Raw genomic sequence first — 13,370 nt, 5'->3', positions numbered from 1 at the left:
TTCCTTTTTAATACGAATCTCCTGTTGCCCGCAGATGTTAGAGGTCTTTCTCGTTTAATTTATACCCCACATCAAAGGTTACTGTTTGAAGCCCGATGGAGGGAAGAGGCGGCTGCAAGTGCCGCACTCCCTCGTCCCCAAGGAGACCCCTTACTCGGCATTACTGTTGACGAGCTTATGGGTCAAGGACTGCTTCATAGAGTAGAGGCTCAAGCTACCCTAGGTCCTGATAAATTGAGAGAGGCCATGGCGGTAGCTAAAAGAGCTATGGAGAAAATTAGACCTCCAGGAGGTGTTCCTCTTTATATGGGGATAAAACAGGGGAGAGAGGAGCCTCTTGGCCCCTTTGTGGACAAAATCATTGATGCTTTAAGTAAAGCAGGCATTGCTGAGCACATGCAAGATGCCCTAGTTAAACAATGTATCTTGCAGAATGGGAATGCTAATACTCGTTCCCTCATAGCTTCAGCCCCTGGGAATTGGAATGTCCAAGATTTGTTAGATAAAGCGGCAGCCATGCCTTCCGGCACTCAGGTATTTGTGGTAGAAGCGCTGCAAAAGATAGGTGAGGGGTTACAACAGCAGGCTCAGGCTTTTAGAGAACAAGCAGTATCAGCTCAGACTCAGGTTTTAGCTGCCCTCGCACCCCTCCAAGCGGCGACAGCGCGTCAAAGCCCCAATACCGGTGGGAGGATGAAGTGTTTTCGCTGCGGAAAGCCGGGACACATCCGCCGCGAATGTAGTGCCACGGGCGTATGGTGCGGCAAGTGCCGATCCAATACCCACAACAGCACCGCTTGCCGATCTGGATCGGGAAACTCCAAGACCAGCGCGAAACTGGGCCGCGCCGGGACACAAATAGTTCCAGCCACACCATCGATGGGCAACTCTTGCCAGCAACCTCCGGCAGCCTCGGATTGGACCTGGCAGCAGCAGTAAAAGTTACCCTATATAACAGCAGTCCACATGTGATTTCTACCGGAATTTTTGGACCTATTCTCATTAATGGACAACCCACAGGAAGACTCATTTTAGGTCGATCGTCTGGGTCTGTTTTGGGCCTACTGGTAGAACCTGGAGTTATCGACGCTGATGCTGAAGGAGAGATTTTTGTTATAGCTCATACACCTTTCCCGCCGGTGAACATTCCAAAAGGCCAACGGATCGCCCAGTTCATACCTCTACCGCAATTAACTATGAGCATACCACCACGATCTGATGAGCCGCGCGGAACAAAATGCCTTGGCTCCTCAGGAGGTATCACTCTTCCTGTCATAGACTTATCTACAAGGCCCAAAAGGACCATCCAGGCTCCACCGTCCACTTTGCATGAAGCACAAAAACTATTGGGAGACCTCCAATGGCTTAAGCCTGTAGTTGGCATTCCTAACACCCTTCTAGAAGCGTTGCGCCCCCTCTTAAAAGGCACGGACCCCTGTGCTCCGGTTGTACTTTCTGCAGATCAAATCAGTGCCCTTCAAAGTATTTTGTGGTGTGTTGCCAATGGCTTTGTCACCAGATACGATCCATCCCTTTCTGTTTCACTGACTATTTGGAATAACAAAGATCACCTTCTAGGAGCCATTACGCAGAAAAAGAAAACGGGGGAGAGACCAGGAAATATGGAGGACTTGAGGGTCCTGGAATGGATTAGCCCTCCCTTACAACAAAGAAAAACAATTACACAAAAAATTGAAAAACTTGCCTTGCTAATTATGAAAGGCCGATTACGCACAATAGAGCTAAGTGGCAAGGAACCTAGTGTGATACATCTACCTATGGAAAAAGCGTCCCTAGACTGGTTTCTGCTTAACTCCGCAGAATTGGCAGAGGCATTACTACAAGCACCGAGTTTTGTTACAACAGGCCCTCTTAAACCGAAATTATTGCACTGGCTAGGAGAATGGCAATTAATTACTAAACCTTTGAGAGAAGACCAACCTATTCCACACGCAATTACAGTTTTTACTGATGCAGGAAAGCGCTCCCGCCGAGCAGCAGCTACTTGGAACAAGGCAGGCCAGTGGCATCATCATGTGATTCCAGCAAGCCCACAAGACAATCTCCAGACGTTAGAACTATTGGCAGTTATATGGGCTTTTCAAACCTTCCAAGAACCTGTTAATGTAGTTTCTGACTCACTTTATGTAGTGGGAGTTGTCTCCAGAATTGAAGACGCAAGTCTCAAAGAAGTTAACAACCCCCGACTGAGTGAACTTTTCATGCAACTTCAGCGCACATTACAGGCTGGTTAAAACATTTGATACAAGTAGTGCTTGTGATTTTGCTTGTAATTGTTGTTTTGCTTTTAGTTTTGCCTTGTGTGTTGCAATGTTTGCAGCGTATGGTATTGTCAATGTTTGATAATTTTAAGATGACAATGATAGCAGTAAAAGAAAACGGGGGAAGTGTGGAGAGTGTGATGGATAACTGGCTAGCTGCAAAAGGTCACGCAGACATGAGAGAGTTTTGCTGAGCACACAGGAACTCTCATGTAAACCAGCAAGGCAGTAAGCTTCTATTTCCTTGAGCACAGCTGCTATACGATAACAAGACCGATAACAAGACATTGTAGCTGAAAGATAAGAGGGAGAAGCCTGGTTAAACTAAAACTTACTCAAACAATGTAACCACAAAGGAATGTAGAAAGAGGCGTAGCTGACTTTTAGTCTGAGCACCAATCCTGAGCTTAACTTTTGCAATATGTATGAGCTGATTATAGAAGATATAAATGTGTGTATGCTACCTGAAATAAACGAGATTTGCTGACCATGATAGCATGAGGCTCTTCTCCTGCGGCTCCGGTTAACCCAACATGACTCTGCAAGGCAAAGACTGAATTTTAACAGGTCTCATTGATACTAGGCAAGCCTGATTGTTATCTCAAAAAGCCATTGGCCTAATGATTGGCCGTTAATGCCCGTCTCCCAGGCTCTTTCAGGGGTGGGTGGAAATAGTCAAAGCCTGCAAAGGACACTTAATGCAAATGGCTACAGTCAAACCTTTTGTACTGTCTGCCCCCCAGTTTTGTAGGGGAAGAATCTCTTAACACAGCGGGGTTTTAAAATTCAAACAAATTTTGTGGGAGGTCATTGAAGCTCAACCAATGCAGAAGAATGTAGACAGCATCAAAAATAACTGGGAAGTATCCCATACTTGTGCTTGAAAGGCTTTGAATCAGAAGGTCTGCCAGGGCTGTTGCCTGATGAGTATTTGTGAATCTTCCCAGTGAGATAACGTAACTTTTTCTAGCCTGGTGATGCTGTAGGCAAAAGACCATCCCAAAGCGCAGGAATGAGCCTGGTATGCTTTTGGCACTGTGCAAGTATAACCCAAAGGCCAAGGCAGTTTCCAAGTGGAATGACTGAACTGGGAGAGGTTTGAAATGTAGGTAACCTCCAGAGAGGTGAAGCGGGGAGGGCTGAACGACAGCGCAAGAGGCAGCTGGGTGCTCCGGCTTGTTCACATCTTCCAGGGAAGCCTTCCTGTGGAGAAGGAAAACTCACGGACACTGTGGCTGACAGGAACTGAAGACATGCTTTCAGTGGAATGGCACTGAGATATATATATACACTTTTTTTTTCTTTTCCCGCTGAATGGGGGCTACTTTGCTATTCAACATTAACCTAAAAACCAACTACCCTAAAATATAGAAAGTATTTTTGCGAATCTCTGCTATCCCCTGTGATGGGTAGTGTGTGAATAGAAAACTTGGAGACAGTAGTGTAAAACACAAAGGCAGGAAGGGAGCAAGTGTTTATCATGATGTGCAGAATGCACCTCTTTGCTACAGCCTTGAAAGCTGCTTCTACAAGCTGGCAACATTCAGTTGCTGGAAGACAATATAACTAATCCAGACATGTTCAGCATGTAGAATTACAGTATCTCAGCCTTGTCCTTCCCTCATGAGCAACAGGAATTGGATTCATTTTTTCCCCAAAGGAAAAAAATCACTTGAAAGTCCAGAAGTTAGAATCCAAGAGAAATATCACATCTGCTTCAGAGAGTTTCTCTCTTTTGAACTTGGGGAGGAATTATTTTACTGTGCCAGAAATGCAGGAATTGTGTTGTTACATGGAAGCTTTAAAAAAGCAAAGCCAAAATTTGAGCACTTAACTTCTTTTTCTCCTTGTTATTCATTTTCCCCTGAATTTCAGCCAAACTGCCAATTCAAAACTCATATCATTGCTTAGTGTATGGAAATTCCGATAAAATTAGTGTGTCAGTTAAGAAGTAAACAATGTGAAATAAAGAAAGTGAATGTGAAAATAGTAATTTGAAATAAAATACTTCAGTTAGATGGCCTAAAATCTTCTATTAGTGAAAAAAAAAATCACTAGATCTAATGTAGAATAACAAGAGTTGTCAGAAAAATATCTCAGAAATACTTTTTCACACACACACACACACACACTCTCTCACTCTTCTGTGTGTGTGTACACTTCTCCCCATCCTACTGCTTTTTCTTCCTGCCTTCTCCCCTGTAATTTTTTAAGAGCTGATATTTGTCATTTTCATTCTATTCTCCCAGAATAAAATTTCCAAGAAGTTCCCTAATGTTCTTTTTGGCTTTTGAGGATTAAAACAAAACAAAACAAAACAAAACAAAAAAAAATTAAGACCAAAACCCCAGGCCTTTCCCACATTTTTAAAAGCTTTATATTCCTGCATTCTGACACAGACAGAATCCACAGGACAGTTCAAACAAGTGGGCTGTTATCCTCTCTCTGTTTCTATGGAAATGAGTGTCAGACCACTTAAAACAAAGCACATACTTTACAGTAATCACTGCATTTTCATTATTTGAAATAATAGAGCGCATTTTCCCCAATCCAACCTCTATTCCTATGGATACAAGCTGAAAATAGTTGTAGAGAAGCCTGTTCCATAGTTTTTTCCAATTCTGAATGTGTTTAGGATGCTGTTAAGTTCTCACAAGGTGCTATGGATGATACGATCTAACAAGAGCTTCAAGTGTGCTGTAATTTGAACTGGAGAGGACCAATTCTGTGAGCCAGAGTAAGGAAACATTCTTGTGTGTGTAAATAGAAATTGGAATGAATTCTGAGTGAAGTACTCCACCCAGCAGGTTTAGAAGGAGGGGAATGATTTGCTGTTTTCTGCTATTTTTTGACTTGCTTCAGAGAAAGTGAGCTGAGCTAAGCAAGTTCTGAGTTTGGTGATCATGAGCTGCTCCTTGGCCAAACTAGCCATACCACCATAGAGACCCCCACCACTTCACGAGACAGAAGATGTGACCCATGAAGTTTGCAAAGCCAATCTCCTCACGTTTCATTTGGAATGAAACCTCACTCCATTTCCTCAGGAGAGGCAGCAGAACGTCCCCGCTCCCCACCCCCCTGAATGCTGCCAGTCTTGCTGGCACTTCTCCTGTACGCAGATTATTTTTTCTAGCAGTGCACCTGGCACTTGTATAGACATGAAGTAAGAGGCATGTCCCATCTCAGAGAGCTTACGCTGCAAACAAGAGAATGTCCCTGGTCACTTCCCGACATGATGTTTCAAAGACACACTGGGAAAGACTGTGTGTCCTGCCCCTCAGTTAGGAAGGACATTAGGCCACAGTTACTGGGTGGAGCACAGTCAGGGAAATCAACCTCTTTGTCAAAGTGCTTTACTACGGTTTTATGAGCCTGCCTCTGATGGGTCGTTATCATGACACTGTTCCCCTTCCGTAAGTATTTAAGACAAGATTTTCCAAAATGACCAATGACTACGTACTTGAAATTCAAGACAGAAGCTTTTTAAAGCCACAGAATCAATGTCAAAACACTGAAAAAACTGTGGCTTTTCCAAGAGCCTTGAAAAAATCGGGCTTCCAGATCTCTCAAGTTAGGTATGCAAAGGCATGCAAAACTGGTGGTGTTTCAGAAAAGAATAGCCCATATCAATATCTAATCAGTGAGAGTTAATAGTTTTGAGAACCAGACCTCAGGCTAATTCGACCTGAGCACAGTGAAATTAGAAGCATATAACAAAAATTTAAAATGATATTGCAGTGCTTGTAAGTGCCTGCTTTTCCCGTCAAGACTGTAAGGGCTCCCTGGTAAATTCTGTGACTCAGTGACTATGTCAAACTGAGACTGGATGATGCTTGAAGATTATTCCATGTGTATAAGGTGGGAAGGATTTCAGTACACAGAAATACCCGAGAATCGCAGTAGATACTCAGAGGTGCTCTCAGCAAATGCCTCCTCTGGCTCTGCACAGCCTGCTCATTGACACTTTTCTGTCCTCTTCCCTTTTTTTCTGGTCTTTCCACCCATCTTCGGCAGCTGGGCATGCAGCCCAGTTCTAGAGTCTCCCCATGCTCTGACTCAAACCCCTGATGCTCATAATGCCTGGTCAGCAGATCCTTCCATATCAACAGGCTCTAATATTCCTCGTGGGAGGAAGATAAATTGCCATTAGTCAGGCTTAAAATGCACTCCTTGCACTCCAGCTGAAATAACTACGGGATTGGAGGAGGAGGAAGAAGAGGAGGAGAGATGATTTTGTTTTACAGCATCTAGAATAAAAAAAGTTGTGGTTTTACCTCAGCCATGCCAGCCCACTCGTCTCCTGGGTCCATACACGGACCTTGCACATACCCTGGACTCCTCGATGCCAAACTCCTGGAATTCAAGCTCTGCAATGAATGTGTCCAAGTGTGTGAGTTGGCACTGGGCTGATCCCAGCAAGGATCATGGAGGTGCAGGGCACAGGGCATTTGGACATGTGATGACAAAGAAGTGATAGTGTTGGGAGCATTCCCTTCTTGGGAGGCCGTGCCGAGGAGGTGGTCCTGTCAGCCCATCTCTGGGCAGCGTCACCCTCTCTCCTTCTGTCATCCCATGCCTCAGGGTGCCAAAGGCTGGAAAGCAGGAAGATTTGACAAAGCGCTCTGTATCACACTTGAAATTTGGGGAAAAACTGAAGGAAACTTTTCTGTGTAATAGTTGTGTAAACTGAGAGCGAACATTGAGAGCTACAGTTTTAAGGTGTGATTTTGGATTAAATGTATTCCCTCTGAATGCTTTCTGTTACTGATATGTTTGTTCATTAAATCCAGGATGTGGGTGACAAGTTAAGTGATAAAGGTAGTCTCGCATAATTTGCGGTTGTAAGCAATATTTTCCAGGAAGTCAACGATTCTGAGTCTTGAAACGCGGCAGGGGAAGAGCAGACCCCAGCAACAGAGACGCACATGCGCAGAGTACTATTCAAGGAAGTCACGTACGCCGGAAACCGGACTGTATAAGAGGAAGAACTAAAACCCTGACTGGCGCGGCAGTGGTGGGACAATGGTCCCCCTGTCGCCCAGCGCTGCATTACCTTATTGTTACGCTTGCTGTAATTAATAAAATCCTTGATTGGGACAAGCAACGGTGTCAGACTATTCCGTGCAAAATTTTCTCTATAACAATTTGGTGCCGTGACTCGGATAAGAATACGGATCCGACAGAGGGACTAGGGGAGGCGCCCCGCCTGTACAGGCGGCCTCTGGTTCTGAAGTCGGGATCTCGCTCTTACCAACGAACCCAAATTTGTAACAATAAGGTAAGGAAAACCCTATAAGCTCGGTGCACTCGAGGTCCGGACGAAGACGCAGGAGACGCGTAAGTAACTGCCCATTGTGCAGGGGAACCCGTCCGGGCTGGGTTGGGATCCTGGAATACAACGTGTGTGCGTGTGAGTGAGAGGAGAACTGGCAGCCAGATTCTCCAAGTGAGTGCGGACCCTTAAGTAGTGCGTTTCCCATCGCCCGCGAGGGACTGGGCCACGAAAAAGGGGAAGTGAGTGAGTACACACACGGCTGAGAGAGGGTATTCCAGAAGATGGGACAGGGGAAAAGCAAGCCCCCTCCACCCATGAGACTCCCTTCGGTTCCTAGGGATTCACCGCTGGGGTTTATGTTAGAGAATTGGAAATATTATCCCACCACGGGGGACAAGGACAAAGTTAAGATGATACACTTTTGTGTAGAAGTCTGGGGAGGACAAATCTCCAAGGCAGTTTGGTGGCCCAGGTTTGGGTCATCAGAAGTATGGGTTCAGAGATTTTTGAATCAGTGGGTACGTAGGTAGGTCCCCTTTAATCAGGAAGAGGATGGGTCACCCGCCCAGGGGACCAGGGAGTAGCAATATTCAATCTCTCCCAAATGGAGTTTGGGCATAAAGATAAAAAGACTGAAAAATTACAGGAGGAGGAGGATGCTCCCCTAATACCACCCCCGTATGCACTTCCCCCATTACCACCGGCGCCTCAGATATTACCTCCTCCTACTCCCCCTCCCTCCCCTGGAGATGAAGGTATCGGAGCCGCAGTCAGAAGGAGGAGAAGGGAGCAAAGAGAACATGAGTTACTCCCCTTAAGGGAAGTGCCAATAGGAGGAGCCCAGCCACAACTAGGATTTGTATCTGTCCCTTTGAACTCAAATACTGTTAAGAAATACAGTCTATTTTGAGGATTTTGTTTACTGCAGAAGAAAGGACATATGAAAAGAGACTGCAGACAGAGGATAAAGGATGAGGCGGCATTCAAAGAAGATTAGGGGGGTCAGGGGCTCTATGTATTGGGGACCCGTACGAACAAAGAGCCCTTGATAAAACTGAAACTAGGTCCCCAGTCACAGGAGGTAGAATTTTTGGTAGACTCAGGAGCTGAGAGGTCTACCCTCCAGCAAATACCCCCTGGGTACAAATTATCTAAAGATACTGCCCATGTGGTTGGAGCAAAGGGAGAACCCTTCAAGGTAGGGATTATACAACAAGTTTTAATAGAAACAGAATCTAAATTAGGTATGAGAAATTTTCTCTTAGTCCCAGAAGCCGATTTTAATCTTTTGGGAAGGGATTTGATGGTAGAATTAGGAATAGGTTTGGAAGTTAAAAAAGGGGAGCTGGGAATTAAAATATGTGCCCTGAGGGTTGAAGACGAACAAGAAATTAATCCCGAAGTCTGGTATACCCCTGAGACCGTGGGCAGACTAAACATCTCGCCATTTAAAGTAACCCTCAAGAACCCGGAGAACCCCGTCCAAATTAAGCAATATTCTATGTCTATAGAAGGGCGGAAGGGGTTGAAACCCGAAGTTGAGAGATTAATATCTCAGGGACTATTAGAACCGTGTATGTCCCCATTTAATACCCCAATTTTACCAGTAAAGAAACCCAATGGCACTTATCGACTAGTGCACGATTTAAGAGAAATCAATAAGCGCACTGTGTCCAGATTCCCAGTAGTAGCAAACCCCTATACCCTTTTGAGTAAATTGGGGCCAGAAAATTTGTGGTACAGTGTAATAGACTTAAAGGATGCTTTTTGGGCTTGCCCTTTAGACGAAAGCTGTAGAGACTATTTTGCATTTGAATGGGAAGACCCTGACACAGGGCGCAAACAACAATTGAGGTGGACCGTGCTTCCACAGGGGTTTACAGAAAGCCCTAATTTGTTTGGACAAGCCCTAGAACAGATTCTTCAAGATTTTACCCCAGACCCAGAAATTACTCTGATTCAGTATGTGGATGACCTATTGATAGCAGGAAAAATGGAAAATCAAGTCAGAAAAGAAAGCATAAAACTTTTAAATTTTCTGGGGCTTAAGGGGCTGAAGGTATCAAAATCTAAATTACAATTTGTAGAAGAAAAGGTAAAGTATTTAGGACACTACATTGAGAAGGGAGAGAAGACAATTGACCCGGAACAGGTACAGGGAATTTTATCTTTACCCCCTCCAGCAAGTAAAAAACAGGTTAGACAATGGTTAGGACTATTGGGATATTGCCGCTTATGGATTGAAAACTACAGTAGTAAAGTTAAATTTTTATATGCCAAGCTCACCGAGTCTAATCGTATAAGCTGGGGAAAGACAGATGAAGAGCAACTCTGGGCATTAAGGAGAGAATTGGCAAATGCACCAGTTTTAAGTTTGCCAGACTTAAATCGACCATTTTATCTATTCGCCAACATAGAGAATGGGACAGCATATGGAGTATTAACCCAAGATTGGGCAGGGAAAAAGAAGCCCATAGGATACTTGTCTAAATTATTAGACCCTGTGAGTAGGGGCTGGCCCACATGTTTACAGGCCATTGTTGGATGTGCCTTAATGACAGAGGAGGCTCGAAAAATAACCTTCAATAGTACCATTAAGGTATTATCCCCCCCACAATGTGAGGAGTGTTTTGCAGCAAAAAGCTGAAAAATGGATCTCTGATTCCAGATTATTAAAATATGAGGGAATCTTGCTGGAGGCCCCGAATTTAACATTAGAAACTACATCTTTACAAAACCCTGCTCAGTTTTTATTTGGGGAACCAAAACCATCAGAAGAACTGGCCCACGATTGCCTCCGAACTATTGAGGAACAGACTAAGATTAGGCCTGATTTAGAGGAGGAGGGGCTCTCAGAGGGAGAAGTAATTTTTGTGGATGGCTCATCCCGGATAGTGGATGGAAGACGTAGATCAGGGTATGCACTAGTAGCAGGGAAGGATTATGAGGTATTAGAAGCAGGACCCTTGAGTCCGTCATGGTCAGCCCAAGCATGTGAATTATACGCCATCTTGCGGGCTCTTAAAAAAAAAAAAATTTCACTGAACTTCCCAAGGTGGGAAGATACAAGTATGTGTTAGTACTAATAGACCACCTCACCCACTTCGTAGAGGCATTTCCAACCGCAAGGGCCACTGCACACACGGTGGCCAAAGTGTTACTAGAACAAATTGTGCCCAGGTATGGAGTAGCTGAAAGTATAGACTCAGACCAAGGGCCACACTTTGTATCAAAAGTTATTAAGGCCTTGTCAGAAGCCCTTGGAATAAGATGGGAAGAACATACCCCGTGGCACCCTCAAAGTTCGGGGTTAGTAGAGAGAGTTAATGGAGAATTAAAGAAACAGCTAACCAAGTTAACTTTAGAAACCAAACTTAATTGGATTAAGTGTCTCCCCTTGGCCTTGTTAAATCTCAGAACTCTGCCCCGATCTGATGTGGGGATATCTCCTTTTGAAATGCTGTATGGGATGCCGTATGATGCAGGTATGCCTCGAGACCATCCCGGAATAATAGATAAGCAAATGAAAGCATTTATAACGGAGATGATGGCCTTTAGGAAGAAGTTATGGGAAAAAGGGCAGATATTGCAGAGACCACCCTTAAATATTACTCTACATCAGGTGCAACCGGGAGACTGGGTCTTAATCCGAACTCGGAAAGAAACTACTCTCCAGCTCCATTGGGATGGTCCATATCTGGTGCTCCTCACAACAAATACAGCAGTACGAACAGCAGAGCGGGGATGGACTCACGCCAGTCGTATAAAAGGACCAGTGCCCGAGCCTAGGTGGAAGGTCATCAGCCCAGCCGGAGACTTAAAGTTGAAACTCACTCGGGGAACTGCAACAGGAAATTAAGAAAGGACATTCTTGATGAATAGAAAATATTGGTATAAAACTTTTAGGATAGAATATCAACTAGAGCTTGAAAGAGATCATAAGGGAAATATATATGCTGATTGTGTTTGTATTAAATGTAATGATTCTTATTGTAATGGGAATTGTTACCCCTTTGTATGTTACCAATGTTTAGTTTGTGAAAACAGGTGGTGGACCCATTGTCACAGAGGCAGGCCCCCGAGAGGTGTTTGCTGCCTCTGTCTAGAAATTCAGCGGGAGCTTACTGATTTGGTATTGGCTCAGAAAGTAGCTCAAGGGGAATTACAAGTAGACTCTAAAGAGTGGTGGGACATATTTGCAGAAGGCATAAATCCCGAACTATATTGTTACCATTCCAATGAACCAGTCCTTTTTGTGGCACAAATAATAGCTGGAGTGTGTCGCCGTCGGGTAAAAGAAGTAAGGTGTGACGCTCCTCAGGTTAAAGACCACAACTGGAACACCTATATCCAGAGATCCTTAAAGAAAGGGCGAAAGTCCCCTCCTGAAGAATATCCCTGCTGCCGAGAAGATGGGTCTCCCCGTGGCTCGCAGCAACCGAGTCGACGGGCGAGGCAGAGGGAGAGAAAACTGTGGAGGAAGTCGCCCTGGGATAGGTGGAACCAGGAGGTCATGGAAAATGAAATGTCCAAGGACTGGGACTAAAATCAGGGAAGAAGAAAATGAGATGGGAACAAGCCACTGTTACAATGAAAAAGCCACCTGTAGACAACTGTTACTGTCACTACTATTATTATCCCTATGGGTAAGGCAGACAGGAGGTCAAACACACCAGCCTTTCAAATGGTCCTTGATTCGTATGAATGACTACAAAATTTTAGACTCCCTTGTGACCAGTCAGACCCCAGCCTTTAAGGCTGGGTTATGCAACATGACAAACATAGAATAGTGCGGGAGAGTTTTGAATTTAACTGGGTTTTATATGTGTCCGGCCTCAAATCCTGGAAAGAGCTACTGTAATTACCCAGGGGAGTATTACTGTGGGTATTGGGGCTGTGAGACTATTGCTTCCGATTGGACTCCAGGGGGAGGTGCAGATCAATTTATTAGAGCAGGATTTGGTCCCACAGGGTGTGCAAAGCATTGGTTAGGACCATCTGGAGAAATTTCTTACTTAGGAACTTGTGAATATGTGTATATAAATCCAGAGAGCCCTGACTGGGTATTAGGAAAATATTGGGGAATTAGACATTGGGAACCTGGGCGTGATAGAGGGAACCTAATAGTGATAAAGAAAGAACCCGCCCCAGCTGATACCTATGGTATGGGACCGAATAGAGTTTTAGAGGAGGATGAAGAGCTAACACCGGTTACAAATTACCCTGAGGCTACAGGCTCCCCACTAACCATATCCAGTCAGCAGAAAGCACCCTTGCATAACTAAGTCAGTACGCTCATTATCAGAAGTAGTTTTACAAAACAGACGGGGCCTGGATTTATTATTTTGGCAACAGGGAGGACTTTGTGTAGCCTTAAAAGAAGAGTGTTGCACCTATATAGATCAAACGGGAATAGTCTTTGACACCCTAGGAGAACTAAGAAAACAACTAGAAAAAAAAAGGGAAAGAGAAAGAGAATCCCATCAGAGTTGGTATGAGAGTTGGTTCAATCATTCCCCATGGTTGACTACCTTACTGTCCACCATAGCTGGACCAATATTTTTACTAGTTCTTGTATTAACTTTTGGTCCCTGTATTTTTAACAAACTTATTACAATAGTAAAAGCGCGACTGGAAGCTGCCCACTTGCTGCTGGTACAAGCAAAATATGAGGACTTAGAAAATAGAAAGGGAGAAACGGGAGATGGATTGGAATGGAGCAGACAAGAGCTTAAGTGATTTAATGCACAACATAAATTAACCTAAAGACAAAGGGGGGATATTGTTACTGATATGTTTGTTCATTAAATCCA

General features: G+C 44.3%; 1 long non-coding RNA gene across 1 annotated transcript; it reads left to right on the top strand.

Moving 5' to 3' along the window:
- The first annotated feature begins 7,535 nt into the window (after window positions 1-7,535).
- Window positions 7,536-13,247, top strand: LOC136284571 (uncharacterized). Its single transcript, XR_010719234.1, has 2 exons — window positions 7,536-7,619; window positions 11,180-13,247. It is a non-coding gene; the product is annotated as an uncharacterized lncRNA (long non-coding RNA).
- Window positions 13,248-13,370: the final 123 nt, after the last annotated feature.

This window comes from Chamaea fasciata, unplaced genomic scaffold, assembly GCF_029207755.1.
Source record: "Chamaea fasciata isolate MVZ Bird 193981 ecotype frontalis unplaced genomic scaffold, bChaFas1.0.hap1 SCAF_1135, whole genome shotgun sequence".
NCBI classification, from domain to species: Eukaryota; Metazoa; Chordata; class Aves; order Passeriformes; family Sylviidae; genus Chamaea; species Chamaea fasciata.
The sequence above is the reverse complement of the archived record's forward strand: the minus strand, read 5'-3'. Positions and strand labels throughout refer to the sequence as shown.